Source organism: Marmota flaviventris, chromosome X (genome assembly GCF_047511675.1).
Source record: "Marmota flaviventris isolate mMarFla1 chromosome X, mMarFla1.hap1, whole genome shotgun sequence".
NCBI classification, from domain to species: domain Eukaryota; kingdom Metazoa; phylum Chordata; class Mammalia; order Rodentia; family Sciuridae; genus Marmota; species Marmota flaviventris.
The window spans coordinates 76,953,771-76,971,879 of NC_092518.1; the positions used below are offsets into that span (position 1 = coordinate 76,953,771).

Sequence of the window (18,109 nt, forward strand, 5' to 3'; positions counted from 1 at the left end):
CTGACAGCAAGATAAAGCATGCATAAAATATTGTCAAAATTTCACAATGCTTCTGTGTAGTCACTAAAAGAATCTTGTAGGTAAATATTTCTCCATTTCCAACAAGCAACTTTCAGTTCCGTGCAAGTTCTCTATCATTGATTTTTGTACTCCTTATTTGTCTGCATAGTGTGTATATGTCCTCTGTGCTGGTCATTAGCTTTTCCAATTCCCCCTCAGAGCCCATTTTGGTGCATATGTTAGAAAAAGACTGCAGAGAGACACAGGAGTCACACATAATTACACATTGCTCTAGAGTGACTTGGAACCCTATGGAACACCTGGTTGTGCACACAAAGAACTGAAATACAGTCATTTGAAATATCTTTTATTTAAATGTCTTTCTAAGGATGCTAGATACTCTGAGTCTTACTTTCCCCAAACGGAAGCATTCAATTTATCCATTAATGGTGAGCCTAGGGAGTTGCAGTCCAACTTCCTCCCACTGTGCCCAAACTGTTCTTAATAGACCATCTCTTTGAGTAAAGAGAGGAGTTCAGGCGTCATGCAGAATAAATTCTTGCCTTAATTTAAAAGCCTTATAAGAAATGGAAGATCCATGGTGAGACTCTGGAGAACTCCCTGTGGAGACTTCCTCTTCTTACTGCATGACAGAAGTAAGTAGCTCGTGGAGAAAGGGAACGATAAGGTCAAAGGGCATGTGCAGTAGACTGAATTCCTGGAAATCTGTATTATCTTTCCCTCCTGGAGAGTGGGATCTTTCTATGGATACCACAGATAACACTCTCCACTGCCTCCCACTTGCCCCTGGCACTTCACATTATGGAATCCATCTTCCAGTTTGCCTCCTCCCTCAGGTTTCACTGCCTAATTGTTCTTTTGAGTTTCTTGTCTGACCCATAGTAATGATCCATAACAGAAATCCCAATAAAACAAAGTCATAATGAAAATGAGTAAGTCACTTGACAAAACTGGAAAATCTTTAATTACATAGGAATAGGCATGGGAAACTTCCAAATGCATCTCTGAAAAAAACTCTGCAAATCGTAATGCCATTGATACCTTTCTCTTTATTTATCTATTTATTCTGGGTTCATCTTTCTAGGTAGAAAAAAAAGAAAGAAAAAGAAAGAAAGGAAGGAAAGAAGGAAGGGAAGGAGAAAGGAAGGGAAAGGAAAGGAAAAAAAACAAAAGTGAGAGTTTCCATGAGTAAAGCAATGTTTTAACTTGGAATCACATTTGACACAGTCATCAAAATTAAAGAGAAAGATTTTGGAGGTGTTGAAAATTGGTAGTCTGAGAGATGATTTTTGTGTGGACATTTTTTGTTTGTTTTTGAAGCAGGTAGCTATGGGTTTTGTTTAGTTTCATTATATTTTAATGTGATTGATTTTTGGTAGAGAATACATTCTTCAGTTTTCCTCAAGTAGCGCCTCTCCTTATTGTCTTCCATCTGGCTGCATCACACACTTACTTGCCTGGAACCAGACAGCCTAGGCATTTATTGCTCTTGGCCTAGAGAATGTTAATGCTCAGAGACACATTAAAGATTATCTCATCTCATCTCCAAAATTGTTTTCTACAACCCACTCTTCCAACTCTATGCACTGTTGCTTGTCATAAAAAGAACCATATTTTGAACTGCTCTTCTCTCACTGCAGTCAGTACATTTCTGATGTTCCAGGTCATAGCAAGTTCACCAATTTGACAGCTCATGCGTTTTAAGAATGCTTGCTTTCCTGTCTGTGGCAGAATAACCTCTGTGTACTGTGATAACCTCCACAAGAACAAATTTCTATACCAAGTCCAATGGTAGTGTAGCGACTCCATATACGTGCTACAGACAGAAATTGAAGTTTGTGAATATGATCTATGGTTAAAGGCTTCAAAGCTGAGTTGGAACACCTTAACATAGACATGTAATTACATCACTCACAGGCAGAACTCATTCTTATGCCCGGTTTTATAATGAATTGAGCAGGGTCCTTTGAGCTTGCTGTTATTGTTGCTTTTGTGTAAAGATTCAAAATCCAGCAGGGTCACAAACAGAATCATCTCAACAGTGAGTAGAATCCATTGGAAAGCAGGGAAATTGCATTTCTCTTGCAGGTGCACACTTGGATGGCTTTTCGCCTATACATCTGCCTAGGATTTCTTATTGCTACTAAGGAGAAAAAAGGGAGGCCATTTGGCATAAGAAATGCTTTTCCTTCTGATTTTGTCTTAAAACCTCTTCAACTAAGAAGGTGAGAGAAGCATATGCTGCTTATATCGTACACTAGCTTGCTGTGCCACACTTACAGAAGTGTTGTACTGTGAGAAAAGTCTCTTGAGCACATGGGAAATATAGTTGCAAAGAGTTGGAAACTCCTAGCTCAGCAAATGCATTGGCAATCTGATAACTATTAGAAACATATTTTGGAGTCCTGACTTTCCTTGAATTACAGTAAAACAAATAGCAGAATCCCAAGTTGGTGTCACATGAAGTTCTTCTTTACATTAAATGGGTAATCAAGTAGGGTCCATGTCAGGAAGGATCATCAACCTGAATCTCTTGGTGGATGGATCTCTTGGTGGATTCAGTGAATGAGACACCACAACTGCATGGAAGAGAGGCTCATCTACTGATGTTGGGACCACCTCCATGTGGATTCCCCCCCAGTCTCTCTTCTCTGTGTGTCCATGCTTTGCATGTGTGTATTGTTAAATCCCAAACCTAAGAGATTGGTAGCTGGCTGGACATACTCTCTAATTCCTGAAGTGTTGCATCAAACTTCAGAGACAAATAACCCCCATGTCATTACTGGTTCCCCTCTTTTTCTTTCAAAAAATTTGGAAACCACTACTTGAGGATGGAAGGGGAGCAATAGGACAAGAATTATTATTCTTGCTTCCAACATAAGTGCTGATGTACATGATGCTGCCAACAGAATTATTAAAATCATTTGCCCTTTAGTAGAATAAGCATGCTTAGCTGCTTACATGTTAAAAAAGATAACTCAATAGTAAGCATCTCTTCCATTTAGATTTCAAAACAAAATTTTCTTGGTTTTAAAGCTTTTTCCTTTTACACCTTGCACACAGGAAGTAGATACAGATGTGTGAAAACTACAGTCAAGATTGACAAAATTTAAAGCTGATAGTTTTACAGAAAACTAAAATGAGTTTCAGTCTATTAAGTATGTGCATGTGCATAAACAAACATACATGCCTACTACTTCTAATAAAAATAGTTCCCTGGGAAATTTTTTTGCCTTTAAATAGGTTTTTGTGAAGCCATATTACCACTACCCCCCAAAAAAGCTATTTGGTATCAGATTAAAGTATCCATACTTCCAGCCAATGATTCTCAGATCAATTTAATCTGATTATAGTCACAGTAACCTCAAGAACCTTCTGCCCTTCTTTTGACATTCAATATTTCTTTATTTTAATCCAGCAGTTATATATTGTGTGCCTATATAGTATAAGGAAGTGAATTGCAAAATGTGAGCAAGAGAAAAAAAGTAGAAAAGCTACTCCTCTTAAGGAATTTATGACCTGAAAAGGAAATAAGGTAACTACAAATGACCACTTACATTTTATCTGCTATTCTTTTTTAAATTTTTTAAGTTGTAGATGGACTCATACCATTTGTTTATTTATTATCTATTTATTTTTATGTGGTGCTGACCTAGTGCCTCACACATGCTAGGCAGGTGCTCTATTTACCTCTTAGCTATAGCCCTAGCCCCTTTTCTGCTATTCTTACTAACATGAATAGTTCCTTGAGAATAGGGCCACTCCTTAATCCCCAACTTTAAAAAAAAACAATATCATGTGGAGTTATGTCAAAGACCATGAGTATCTGGATCCTATTTGTGACCTTCTATTTCTCAAATCACAGGCATCTGGTTTGCCCAGTACTTGGGATATGGAAAATGATAAAAGAACTTTCCTTTGTTGTTTCCCTGATTCTACCCTCAATTTTTACCTTATTATGAGTCTACTAACATTTATAATCTAAAATGATTAATGAAGAGTATCACTCTAATAGACTTTCTCCACGAAAGCAAAGATCATGTCTGTCTTGTTCATCATGATTTTTCTGGCACCCACCCATCTCAAATCCTCTAACATAATAGGTACTGAATAAATATTTGTTGAATATTGAAGGAATAAATGAATAATATAAAGTTAAAATATCAGCTTTAATAAAAGTATCTCTCTTTGAGCACCAAGTTTCAGATACTCCAAGCAAAATTTCATTTATATCCAATTAGTAAGAAGATGCAATTACAATAAGTATGCTCTGTATAGTAGTTGTTGCCATGATTTGTTTCAATAAAATAAATGACTGGATGAACTATACAAACCATTTCCAACTCCATAATTCCATGATCCTATGGGATATGAAAAGTTGCAGCTTGGCATCAATTAGCTTTTTAAAGGTGGAAAATGTGAATGAAGTAGAAGGATCACATAATATTCCAAAAGTAGTACTAATTAACAAGAGCCTAGCTGTCAAGCAGGTGTGACAAATTGTAGAACTGCTGCATCAATTTACACAAAGTAGATGGTCTCTCCAGAATTAATCACAAAGGATAACAGTTCAACTTGAAACCTAGAAGGAAAGAATGCTGAGGGAAATGATGTTTTATTGAGTTGTGGTCCTGACTGGAGCTCACCAATTGCTGGTGTTATAAATTTAATGTGCTCTCCTTAAAGGAGAAGAAGAAAGAGCTTAAGGAATAGCTCCCCATGCCACATGTAATTAGGAACGATGAAAGTTCATAGAAAGCATGAAGGAAAAAATAGATGTGTCAATCAATAGAATGTTATTTTCTCTGTGCCCCACCTCCTGCATGGGGATTAAATCCAGGACCTTAGGCACAGTAGGCAAGCACTCTACCACTGAGCCATATCCCCAACCCTTATTTTCTTGACTATGTAAATAACAGGGCTCATCTTTGGAAAACCTAAGGGAATTTTTTTTTAAATTTGTTTTGTTGTTGATGGATCTTTATTTTTTTTAATTTATATTTAATGTGGTGCTGAGGATCGAACCCAGTGCCTCACACATATGAGGCAAGCACTCTAACCCCAGCCCTTGAGGGAAAATATTTTAAAAGATGTTTTCTAATCTGATTAAGAAAGCTTTAAACTTTTATACATAGTGGTGGACTCCTGTAATCCCAGCAACTCAGGAGACTGAGGCAGGAGGATCACAACTTCAAGGCCAGCCTGGCCAACTTAGCTAGACTCTGTCTCAATATAAAAAAAAATAAAATAAAATAAAAATTTAAAACAGGACTGGAGATGTAACTCAGCAGTTCAATCCCCAGTACCCAAAGAAAAAGCAAGCTTTGAAATGAAACTATAAAATAAAGAAAAAAAATGCTTTTAAATAATTGTGTCTCTGATTCTTATATATGAAAGTACTTAAGAAAAAGCAGGAAAAGCTTTTGAAAAAGGATCTCAGTACATCTTGTGAAGAGATAATAGGAGAAATATTTGGGAGGCATAATTTTAGCCTCAGATGTATTATACCAATGGCAAAATTATAATTAGTGAAAGCAGTTTGAAATTCTCACAATGCAGAGATTAGACTGGAAGGTCACTGAGGCTTAAAGATAGTACTCTGTGAAAAAAAATTGCAACTAATAGTAATAATCTGTTCAAAAGTAAATTTAACAGGAGAGAGAACATTAGATGTTACAAAGATATAAAGTGGGAAAATCCATGAATCTAGAGACAGAAGCATGGTGTAGAATCCCATATGACTTGTTTGGCTTCTTGAAAGGTATTGATGATACTTTCAATGCTTTTCACAAAATTGGTGCATTGGCAAAATAACCTTGATGGAGACTTAAATTTCAAAGAATATATCCAAAGTCTCAGAGTTATGAAAACAGAGTATATGATACATTGTTTTTACTTGTCCAGCTATTTCACTTCACAGGTGCTTAAGAAGCAATGAAGGAAAGTATTTCTATAGAATTAGGTCTGTCAAGAGTATGCACTGCATGCACAGATAGTATTTTGATTTCAAGAAAATATGCAGCAAAATGCCCCATGATTATATTTTGGATAAGATTCTAAAATATGAATATGCATCATATTATCCATACTTTCTGAGAATAGGGGGAAAGACAGTAAACAAAAGTATGTTATATTGATTCAAGACAATATTTATTTCTTGGAGCAGAACCCATGAGTCATAGAAATTTAGAAACACTTGAAAGCATAAACAGATAAATAACATTTATCCCCAGAAACTAAAACATAACTGGCATAGTGACTACTTCAGCCTAATATGTCTCTCTGAAAAAACAGAACTCAAGATATTAACTCAAAAAGCAGGAATATAAAGTTTGGGCAATTAAAACCCAGGAACGAATAGCAAGCTAGAAAGATGTCATATATACATAGAATTTTATGGATGGATCCTCTCTTAATAACCTCTTATCGGTCAAAGATCTTTAAAGACAAGGAACTGGACTAACTCCTCAGGGGAACCAGGGATGTTTTTATCCTTTATGTGGTCACTTGTGAAATTATGAACTTCCTATTGACTGAATATAAAGATAATTCTGGCAACTGCCTGCACTAGCTACCAGTGGGATACTAACTGCAGAGCAAAAAAAGGAGGATAGTTTTAAGAGAATTTATCAACATAATTATAGGAGAATACTTTCATTAAAAAATAAATTGGTATAATTAGAATAGAATCATAATTCTTTCAGAAGTGCTTCTATGTACACTCTATCTTTGTTACCTTTAACGATTTGACATTCAGTTAAAATTAAGTGCTTCTTCCAGAGTGTGGAAAAATTCAGATTTACTGTTCTATTCAATTCTTAGTGTAATGGGAAATGATGCAGAATTAGTTACTTTTAGCAAGAGATTATCTCTCTTAACCTTGTTGAATTTTAGCCACTCTCTGCAACTAACATGAGAAGAAAGAGTTGACTTGTCAAAGTATAAGCACGAATGTATTTCCTGTAGGACAAAGATACACTGACAATTAAAATGGGAAGAATCAAGAGTTGAAGAATTATAAAAACCTAATGGAATTTGTCAGTTATAATAAAAGTACATTTGCAGCTCCTTTTGTTTAACACCCAGATACATCTCAATCCCCAAATATTATTTTGTGAAGACATTAAATGTAAGTACAAAGAGATAATTTTCATAATTGTGCTTTGAAACCCTTCAAAATAAATTAAGACCCGATATGCACATTATCATAATTGGCTTATACATGTCCATATTACAAGGACATGAAAAGAAGCTATAAGGAGCCATGATACCCATGATATATAAAAACTGGAGGTTAGAATTTCTAAAGTATGTTCACACCAATTCATGTCTTCATACATGTACTTCGGATAATGATGTCCATCACATTCCTCCATCATTGCTAACCTCTTGCAAAAATAGAAGAGTTCAAAACTTCAATATTTTCAATGAGTCTGTGCTATCTGACAAAAACTTTCTCTTCCCAGAACAATTCCGTATTGTTCAATTTCCCTCTCCTTTTTCCAAATTCCTTAACTACATTTCCTTTATTATATCTTCCATACATAAGTAAATTTCTTCCATGAGTTAAATTATCTTTACCTTGATATCTTGATATTTAGGCCTTCAAAACATGAAAAAATATGAATCATTAAGAATAATTAATATGTTGCACCAGTCCAAAAAAATTCAGGAATATCAAAATTAATGAGACTTTGCTCTCATTTGGTTCCCTGCTCCCCGGACATGGCATTCAATTTTGTGGCTCTCTTGGGCACATTGGCACCACTACAGCCATTGCTGGACCCAAGTAGTATATCTGAAAACATTAGTGAGCTACAAAAGAACTACAACTATGGCCAAAATTGCACAATACAAGAGGAAACACATGGATCTTTCCCATGGGACCTTACAGGTCCTAATCAAACAGGAAATTCAAAGGAAAAGTGGTTATGCCATCCAAGCTGATGAAGAGCAGCTGTGGGTTCAACGAGGTACAATTCAGTGTGAACTAAATGTACCTACTCAGTTCTAAGGCCGACTAAATGAACTGATGTCCTAAATCAGGATGCAAAATAATTTTGGAGCAGTCAAATCTGAAGAAAGATATTATGTAGATGCATATCTATTGAGAGCAATTAAGCAGCATTTGAAACAAAAGCAGGAAGGCCTTAGTCACATGATTAGCATCATAAAAGATGATCTAGAAAATATTAAGTTGGTAGAATGTAGATTGAATGAAGCCATCCACATCAGAGGTGCCGTCTTTAGTTGACAGTTCACAAACTTGTGTTGGTGGTTTCTGAAATATATCCTCTTAACTTAGCTCATCAGGCCGTCCTTAAAAGAATGAAACTGACTGACCACGTGGAAAAAAAAGAAAATGATCCTCTCCTGGCTAGGACTTTTTAAGTTACTGACAAATCTGAAATAAAACAGCCACGGCATAACTCTTTAAGATAACCTTCAAAAAATTTACATCTAAAAGCTGTATTTACTTTAAAAAGAGACGTACATAATAATCAAAAGTATATGTATTATTGTACATTTTCACAACAGCATTTTCTTAACTATAATCAGTGTTTAATGATTATTCTTCATTCAGCTTTCCATAGCAAGTAAATATATGCCTGCTTTGCACATAATTACTGGGCTGTTGGAGATTTATACTTCAGAGTATAAATGTACATCAGTTTTTATATCTGTGAATTCATCTGTGGGAGGAGTAGAGAAAAACTCAAAAGTATTTAATGGTTAATTTGGTTTTCTTTATGTTCTACAAAGATTTGAAAATATATTTTATATCATTTTACTTTTTGGAATTTACAGACACACCTAAGCAATTAGGACATAACAAAACTACCATTTTTTGCAAACTTTTTTATTTAAAAATTTTTTTTTATTTCTAAAAAAGATGAAAACTTTCAAATAAATTCTTAATTTATGATTTTAAAAAATAATAAAGGCTACAGAATAGGAGACAACACTTTTTAATATTTAAAATGCTTGACAAGTAATACATTATGTGCATTCACCTCTTCCTATTTTTCAGATGGGGAAGTTGACATGCTGCTAGAAAAAGATGCTTACCCAAGGTCATACGACAGAGTTGTACTTTTAAATTGTGTCATGGTTGGCTTTGGTAACTTGTAATACTTCATATTTGAGAAGATGCCTCAGAAAAGCTTTGATAACAGTAATACCACATAAGTACAAGATAAGTGTATTAAATAATGGGAAAACATAAACTATTATCTTATTTTTTGACACACCAAGAAATTATTCTTGGATGTATAGTGTGACTCCAATTAATCTTAATGGGTAAATAAATAAATGAAGATGAAGTAAAATCATTTTCTTGAGTTTATTCTAGTTAAGAAATCATTTAATAAAATGTGTGGGTGCAAATAGTGGAAGTCTGGGAAGAAAGGATACAGAGGGAGTTAATCTGATAAAATTAACGAAGTCCATGACTTAAGAACTGAATTCTAATTTATAGAATTGTTAACCTTTTTAGTTGGAGGAAATTGAATAGTCACCTAGATTGGTGGTTCTTGTTCCATACCTATTAAATTAGACTTGATGGAAATGGTGCAGCTGGTCAATTGATCAAAGTTTGGGAAGCCCTGATGTCATCCATTCAGCATGCCACTGCAGGAATTCCTCTAAGATATCTCTGGTATCCTGCCATCTACTACAAAAACCTTCTGAAAGAAGGAATTTATGACTTCAAAAGGCAAAATACTTAACTTTCCAAAAGCTCTGATAGTTAATGAAATTCAATTTGACAAGCACATATTGACAGTCTACTATGTTCCAGATTATTTATATACATTGTTTTTAATTCTCACAATAGTCCATTTAAAAAGATGTTGATTATACCATTTGCAGACGGGGAAAATGAAGCTCTGATAGGCTGAATGACTTGTCCAAGTTCACATAATTAAGTGACAAAGCTGATATTGAAACCCTATTCTGCCTCTTGCATACATTTTCTCATTTAATTCTTAAAAATCCCCTAGAGAGTATATATTATCATGCTCAATTTACAGATGAGGATACCAAAAATTGGAGCATGATGTGAAGCCAGGCAATCTAGTTCTAGCACCTTCCTTTTTAACCACTATTGTGTCCTCTCCAGCTGGCTTTGCATTATATAACTAGCTCTTCAGGTTATCATATCTCACCTTCCATATGAATGTAAGTTCTATTAGGGCAAAAACTATATCTATTTTGTTTAACCCTGGATCCCCAGTACTTAAAATAATATCTGGCATGATAGTAAGTAATTGTTCAATGAATTAATTATTTTAACAAATGTTTCTTTTTTTGAGCATCTACTATGTTCCAGGATATGTTAAGTACTGAATTTATAGAGGAATTCAAATATTTCTGTTATAAGATAATTCTTAAGTACAGGCAGTTCTTCTCTTCTGGAATTAATAGCCCTAGTTTTTTCCATCATTTCTCATGTGATTTGATATAAATTAGGTCTTCTCCTCTGGACATTAGCAGTTCATTAATAAAAGCAAGGGGCACACAAAACTTAACAGGATGTTTTTGTAATGGTCTTACCCCCTTTTCTAGTACTCTGTGCTTCTTTTAATGCAAACCAATATTGTCATCTGCATTTTTAGTATCATATTATTGGCTTTGTTGTGTTAGCAATAAAATAAAAAAACCTCTAGTGTTATTTATTTATTATTTATTTATTTATTCTGAGTCTTTGATTCATCTTGCTTGTTCTCAATCTCATAATTGAGTCATCAGAAGACTCTACAAGCAAGACTATTATGTCTTCATCCAAATAATTGTTCAATATACAGAAAGGAACAGAAACAAATACAGAGTTCTATGACAAGGCACTAAACACTTTTCTTCAAGTTAACAATTATCTATAAATCAAGCTTTGGGGTTCAGTTATTCAACATTATGAATATGAATTTAAGTTTACACATAATCCACATCTATATTTCAGTATTTAATCTGCCAAATAATCACAGATCCTTATTATCTGTTTTGCTGAAATCAAAATACCTTGGCAATCCTAATTCCAGAGAAATCCTTCCTTATATTGTTCCTACAATCACCTGTGAGGTAAAATAACTAGGCAAATCAAGAACTTATCATATTCTCTGCTTTCACAGCATTGAGATTTGGGGGTTATTTTTCAAAATATAAGTCTGCATTAAACAATTTTGCTAATGTGGCAGTTGTATCATAAATATTGAAAATATTGTTGATACTCTCCATGTGGCCAAAAAGTTTATATAGGATTCTCACAATTATGTTATTTTGATATTTCTCTTCACCATATTTCTGCCTTTAGAATCATGGATCTCCCACATACTCTGTTGTCTTTGTAACAGCCAATGCTCTTTCTCCTGTTTAAGCTATTTTAAGCAAATTAGTACCATCAATTGCAATTATTCCACCAAACATCACCCCATGGAGCCTCAGTGACATCTATTTAAATATATCTAACTTATTTGTGTTAAAATTTCAAGCTGGTTCCCAAAGAATTTGATATTATATTTAAAAGGGAGATTTTCTAATATTGCTCACAGGGTAAAAAGTTTCAGTCAGGAAGAGTAAATTTCTGAGATGTATTGCATAGCAAGGTAATTATAGTTAATAATAATGTATTGCACACTTGAAAATTGCCAAGAGAGGGAATTTCAAATATCTCACCACAAAAAAACAGTAAGTATGCAAGGTAATGGATATGTCATTTAACTTGATTTAATCATTCCATGCTTCATACAGATGTCAAAACGTCACGTTGTACCCCATAATTGGGTTCAATTGGTATTTCGCAATTAAAAATCTTTAAATATTTTAAAAGGGTAAGAATTAGTACAGAGAAACTCTGGAATCATGTTATCTCATTGGTTCCCAATACAGACATTTAAACTTTAGGACTTCCTCTACCTTCATGCATTTCTGAGACTATCTCAAGTTCCACCTAAAATGTGTACTATTCCAAAGAAACAAATGGTCCATCTTATATATTCTAAGCATCTGCCATATAAGACAAGAGAGATCATTGATCCTGCTCAAAAATTACTGCCCCTGTCAGTTGTCCCCATGGTGCTCATGAAATAAAGTAGGGTTCAATGAATAAATTTTAAAACTTGATTATACTGTACTCTTCTATTGGTTAATATGGATATTAAGCAAAGTAAATAAATATTAGGCTGATTTACAATGAAAGGAAAATGCAAAAATTTTGTGTGCTTTTATCTGGAAAATTGATGTCTTAGGATAAAAATTAGCATAAACCTCATTAATGTGTAGTATTATTGTTCAAACCAGCAGATATTACACTGCAGTTAATTGTATTAACAATTAAGACAAAGGAAATCCTTTTTAGCTTGAATAGCAGCTTTAAACTAATCATTTCAAACGTGGGAAATGAAATGAATAATTTTGTTTAAAAAGCATTTGTCCTTTGAACTTCAGTCTATTCAACTTCTGAAATGCTTATTAAAACAGAGTTCTGTTCAGCACATTTTAAACTTTAAATAATTATACCACCCAGTGTGCATTTCTGCAAAACATCAGTAGCTGACAATACTATTTCATAAAACATTTATATTAGATTATACAGTTGTTCTTACAGTTCAGAAGGGGGTGGTGGAGAAAAACTTTCTTAATAAGGTGACAAACTGAAGGGAGTTACAGGGAACTTATTCAAGAAGGCCAAATCTGAAATGATCCAAAGCATCAGAACTAATGACTGTAATGTCTTCACCTTGCTAAAGGAAATCAATACATTCTTTGATTGTTATTCATTTTGCCAGTTGGTCAGACCCATATCTGATAATGACAAGGTGAGATCTTTCCCTGAGTAATGTCAGCTCAAAAAGCTACCTGAACAACCATTACCAAATTAAGCATTTATGGGGTTATAAACACCTTCCCATCATGAGATAATACTTCCATGTCAGATGATATCATTAGAAATATATAGAAATATTGAGTTCTATTGCTAAAGTCTTCATTTGTATGTTCTAATTCTTGTTTCACAGTGAAAAACACACCAACATGCACACACACATATATGTGTAAGTCATCTTTTGGTTATTGTAACGAATACCTGAGATGATCAATTTACAAAGAGGAAAGGCTTACTTTGGCTCATAGTTTCTGAGTCCATAATTGGATGAACCCATTGCTTTGGGCCTGCAATGGTACATTATAGCAGAATATGGTAAGAAAAGCTATTCACCTGATGACCAAGAACTGAAAGAGAAAGAAAAAGAAAGTGACTGGGGTCCTACAGTCTTTTTCAAAGGCATGCCCCCAATGACATGAAGTCTTCTCACCAAGCCCAATCTCTTAAAAGTTTTTACCACTTCCCAATAGTGCAAAGTTGAGGACCAGGCCTTTAACAATGGATCTTGAGGATAATTATCCAAACCATAATGTTTACACACACACATACACACACACACCACACACACACATACCACCTCATAAGCAAAGTAAGAATAAAAGAAATGCAGTAAAATAAAGAAATGTGTGTCATAGAGGCATCTTTTGGGCATTCAGTCACCAACTGGTTTTAAAGTTTGCACTAATTTTGGAGGTGTTTCAGCAATGGAATCAAAGAAAATTCAATGTTATTATCTATTAAGAAAAAGATAAAACATAACATGATGAACTATGCCTCTTACCTCAATTCATAACAGAGCCCTATACTCAAATGTTCAAGTTAGAAATAAAATTACTTAATAAATTTCATTAAATATATAGCATTTAGTTCCAACTATATAGAAACGAATAAGACAGAACCAATGCCTGGTTTCACATACCTGAAAGAGAAGCAGGGATGATAGACAAAAGAAACATAGCAGGGAAGACAGACTATGTAAAGACTAAATAAGTAATCACCACAAAGTGTCAAGTATGTTCTTATAAATTATTAGGGGGAATAGGCCTTGGAATGTTCTTTGAGGAAATAGCCTTGACTGAGAGAGCTGAGACTTGAGTAGGAGATCCCAGTGAGAAAATAGCCAGGAAGAAAGAAACCAGAGCCCTTCCCCCCACATGAAATAGTCCATGTATTCAATATTTTTTAGCTGAATCATGAAGTAATTTTCTAACAGTGCTGCCTCCAGTCCTTCCCCATCTCAGCTTCTCCATGGTGTCTCAAGTAGCATTTCTTAGAGATCAAAATCTTTCAAAGAGACAGTACTGACTAGTCTAGAGATTTACTTATGGGCCTCTTAACAAGACACTTGAACTTCACAATTCCATGTGATTTTCTCTTCCCAGCTTCATTGACAGTCACTTCTCAGATAGGATGGCCTCTCCAAGATATCCATGCCCTAATCCCTGGATCCTGTGGCTATAGTAAATAACAAACAAGACTTCATAGGTTTAATAAAAGTTACAGAACTTATTAACAAAAGAGGTGAAAGACCTTTACAATGAAAGCTACAGAACATTAAAGAAAGAAATTGAAGAAGACCTTAGAAGATGGAAAGATTTACCCTGCTCCTGGATAGGCAGAATTAATATTGTCAAAATGGCCATACTACCCAAAGTGCTATACAATTTCAATGAGATTCCAATTAAAATCCCAATGTCATTTCTTATAGATATAAGAAAACAATCATGAAATTCATCTGGAAAAATAAGAGACCCAGAATAGCCAAAGCAATCCTTAGCAAGAACAGTGAAGCAGGAGGCATCACTATACCAGACCTTAAGCTATATTTCAAAGTAATAGTAACAAAAACGGCATGTTATTGGCACCAAAATAGACATCTAAACCAGTGGTTCAGAATAGAAGTCACAGAGGCAAATCCACATAAATACACTTACTCATATTAGATAAAGGCACCAAAAACACGCATTGGAGGAAAAAAAATCCTCTTTAACAAATGGTGATGGGAGAACTGGAAATCCATATGCAGTAAAATGAAATTAAACTCCTATCTCTCACCATGCACAAATCTCAACACAAAGTGGATCAAGGACCTAGGAATTAGACCAAAGACCCTACACATAATAGAAGAAAAAGTAGGCCCAAATTTCCATCATGTCAGATTAGGCCCCGACTTCCTTAACAAGACTCCTAAAACACAGAAATAAAAGCAAAAATTAATAAATAGGATGGATTCAAACTAAAACATTTTTTCCCAGATAAAGAAATAATCAGTGAAGAGAGAGCCTACATTTTGGAAGCAATTTTTTTTTGCCACACACATATCAGATAGAGCACTAATATCCAGGATATATAAAGAACTCAAAAAAACTTAACACCCCCCCCCCAAAAAAAAAACAATCAATAAATGGGCTAAGGAGCTGAACAGACACTTCTCAGAAGATGATATATACTTTTGATCTACAAATATATGAAAAAAATGTTCAAGAACTCTAGCAATTAGAGAAATGCAAATTAAAACTACTCTAAGATTTCATCTCACTCCAGTCAGAATGGCAGTTATCAAGAATATAAAATACAATAAGTGTTGGCAAGGATGTGGGGGAAATGGCACACTCATACACTGCTGGTGGGACTGCAAATTTGTGCAACCAATCTGGAAAGCAGTATGGAGATTCCTTAGAAAACTTGAAATGGAACAACCATTTTACCCACCTTCTTGGCCTATACACAAAGGACTTAAAAAATAGCATATTACAGGGACACAGCCACATCAGTGTCCAAAGCATCACAATTCACAATAGCCAAACTGTGGAACAAACCTAGGTGCCCTTTAATAACTGAAAGGATAAAGAATCTGTGATACATATAAAACCAATGGAATATTACTCAGCAATAAAAGAGAATAAAATATGGCATTTGCAAGTAAATGGATGAAGTTAGAGAATATCATGCTAAGCAAAATAAGCCAACCCCAAAAAACCAAAGGCCAAATGTTTTCTATAAGTGGATGCTAATCCACAATATTGGGGGGGCATGGGATGAGTGGAGGGAATTTGGATGGGGCAAAGAGAAGTGGGACAGGGGCATGGGGGAAGGAAAGATGGTGGGATGAGACCAACATCATTACCCTAGGTACATGTATGACTGCACAAATGGTGTGACCCTGCTTTGGATACATCCAGAGAAGTCAAAAACTATGCTCCATCTGTGTACAATGAATCAAAGAACATTTTGCTATCATGTATAACTGATAAGAAAAAATAAACAAATTTTATAAAAGAATAAAAAAGTTATAGAATTTTAAAAAGAGAATATCATGGATTATCCAGGCAGACCTAACCTAATCCCATTTACCATTAGAAGCCGAACATTTTCCCCACCTGGAATTAAGGAGATCCAGCAGAAGGAAAAATCAGAATAATTGGAAGCATGAGAAACATTCATTGTACCAACACTTGTTTGAAGATGGAGAGAGCAATGCAGTGAGGATGGCAGATGAGCATAAGGAACAGAGAGGCTCCCATCTAACTGACAGAAAGAAAACAGTCATTTTAGCCCTTTTGCCATCAAGAACTGAATTCAACCAACAATCACAACAAGCTTGGAATCAGATGTTCCCTCACAGCTCAGGTCAACCAGTACTTTGATCTGAAAGACTGAGCAGAATATTGAGGTACATATTATAGCTCCCTAGTCCCTGTGAATCTCAGCCATCACAAGATACATGCACAGAGATGAAAGTTTGCACTAAATATTGAATAATCTTTGGTTGAATTAGTAATTCAAATTGACTCAATTGAATACCTGAATAATTAGTATTAAAAGAATCAAGTGAAAGAAGGAGGGAAGTGATAATCCTTAAAGGTATTTAATTAGACTATAATTTTTTTTGAGACTGCTCTCAATTTTTGGCAAGAGTAAGATTGAAAACATGGAAGCCAGTACTCACTTTGATAGTACATATGCTATAATTTCAATGATAGAGAAAAGTTAGCATGGTTCCTGTATGAGGATGACATGCAGATTCATAAATCGTTTCATATTTTTTAAAAAACTAAAAAATTATAAATGGAAATTGAAGTAGAATGTTAAATGTAGACAGCACTTGTCCCATTTCTGTATCTATTGCCATCACTTCTATTGAACTTGTGCTGAAACAGTTAAGTAACGAAAAGCATAGGTGTGATAGGCAGAATTCTAAGGTATAACTTCAAGCTTCTTGTCTTCTAGCAATCAAGTCCTAGCCTGGAAATTTCCAAGTTATTTGACTTTAACATCTGAGTGGCCCTGACCTGATTAATTAATACCTCTTACTTGGGGACCTTTTCAGTTTGGGAGGCTGAGGCAGGAGGATCACAAGTTCCATGTCAGCCTCAGCAACTTAGCAAAACCCTGATTCAAAATAAAAAGGACCAAGGATGTAGCCTGGTGGTAAGGAAGGGAGGGAGGGAGGGAGGGAGGAAGGAGAGAGTGAAAGAGAGAGAGAGGGAGGGAGGGAGACCTTTCTTTGACTGATGGCAGAAGAGGGAAATAAAGGGTTAAAACAGAGATTCAAAACACATAAAGGAATTAACACACAATTTCTGGCACTGAAGACAGAATAGGCCACGAGACAAGTAATGTGGGTCAATGAAAGCTGTGAACCAGTACCAACTGACATTCATCTAGGAAATGGGTACTTTTGTTCTACAATGTTATGAAACTGAACTCTTCAAAAAATGTAAATGAACAGAAAAGCAGATTCTCCCCTGGAGCCTTCAGATAATATTCTAGGTTTTCTGACACTTTGGTTTTACCCTAGTGGCAACCTAAGCAAAGAATCTAGTTAAACCCACCTGGACTATTGAACTACAGAAACCATGAGATAATAAATAACTGCCATGGTAATTTGTTATTGCAGCAATTGAAAACCAATATAAAACATATTGAAATATCTACAAATCTAGCACAGCTCTTCTGATAGCCATCTCCAGTGGTTTCTCCTTAAAGAAATTGTGAAAAATATTAGTGTGGATTCTGAATACTATGTCCAGACTTGCTCCTTTAGTAGGTATTTCTTATGGTAGGTGACATGTCCCTGTTACTTAACATCTAAAAATCTTAAATGCCTGATGTGTAAAATGCAGATAATAAAACAAAGCTAGTACCTATTCAAGGGATTAAATGAGGCAACCCTTAAATATTTGAAGTAGAGCCTGGCACATAGAAAAT

At 34.9% G+C, this 18,109-nt stretch overlaps 1 non-coding gene across 1 annotated transcript; it reads left to right on the plus strand.

Annotated features, from left to right (window-relative positions):
- The first annotated feature begins 16,839 nt into the window (after positions 1-16,839).
- On the plus strand, positions 16,840-16,945 carry LOC114092380 (U6 spliceosomal RNA). Its single transcript, XR_003582696.1, has one exon. It is a non-coding gene; the product is annotated as a U6 spliceosomal RNA (small nuclear RNA).
- Positions 16,946-18,109: the final 1,164 nt, after the last annotated feature.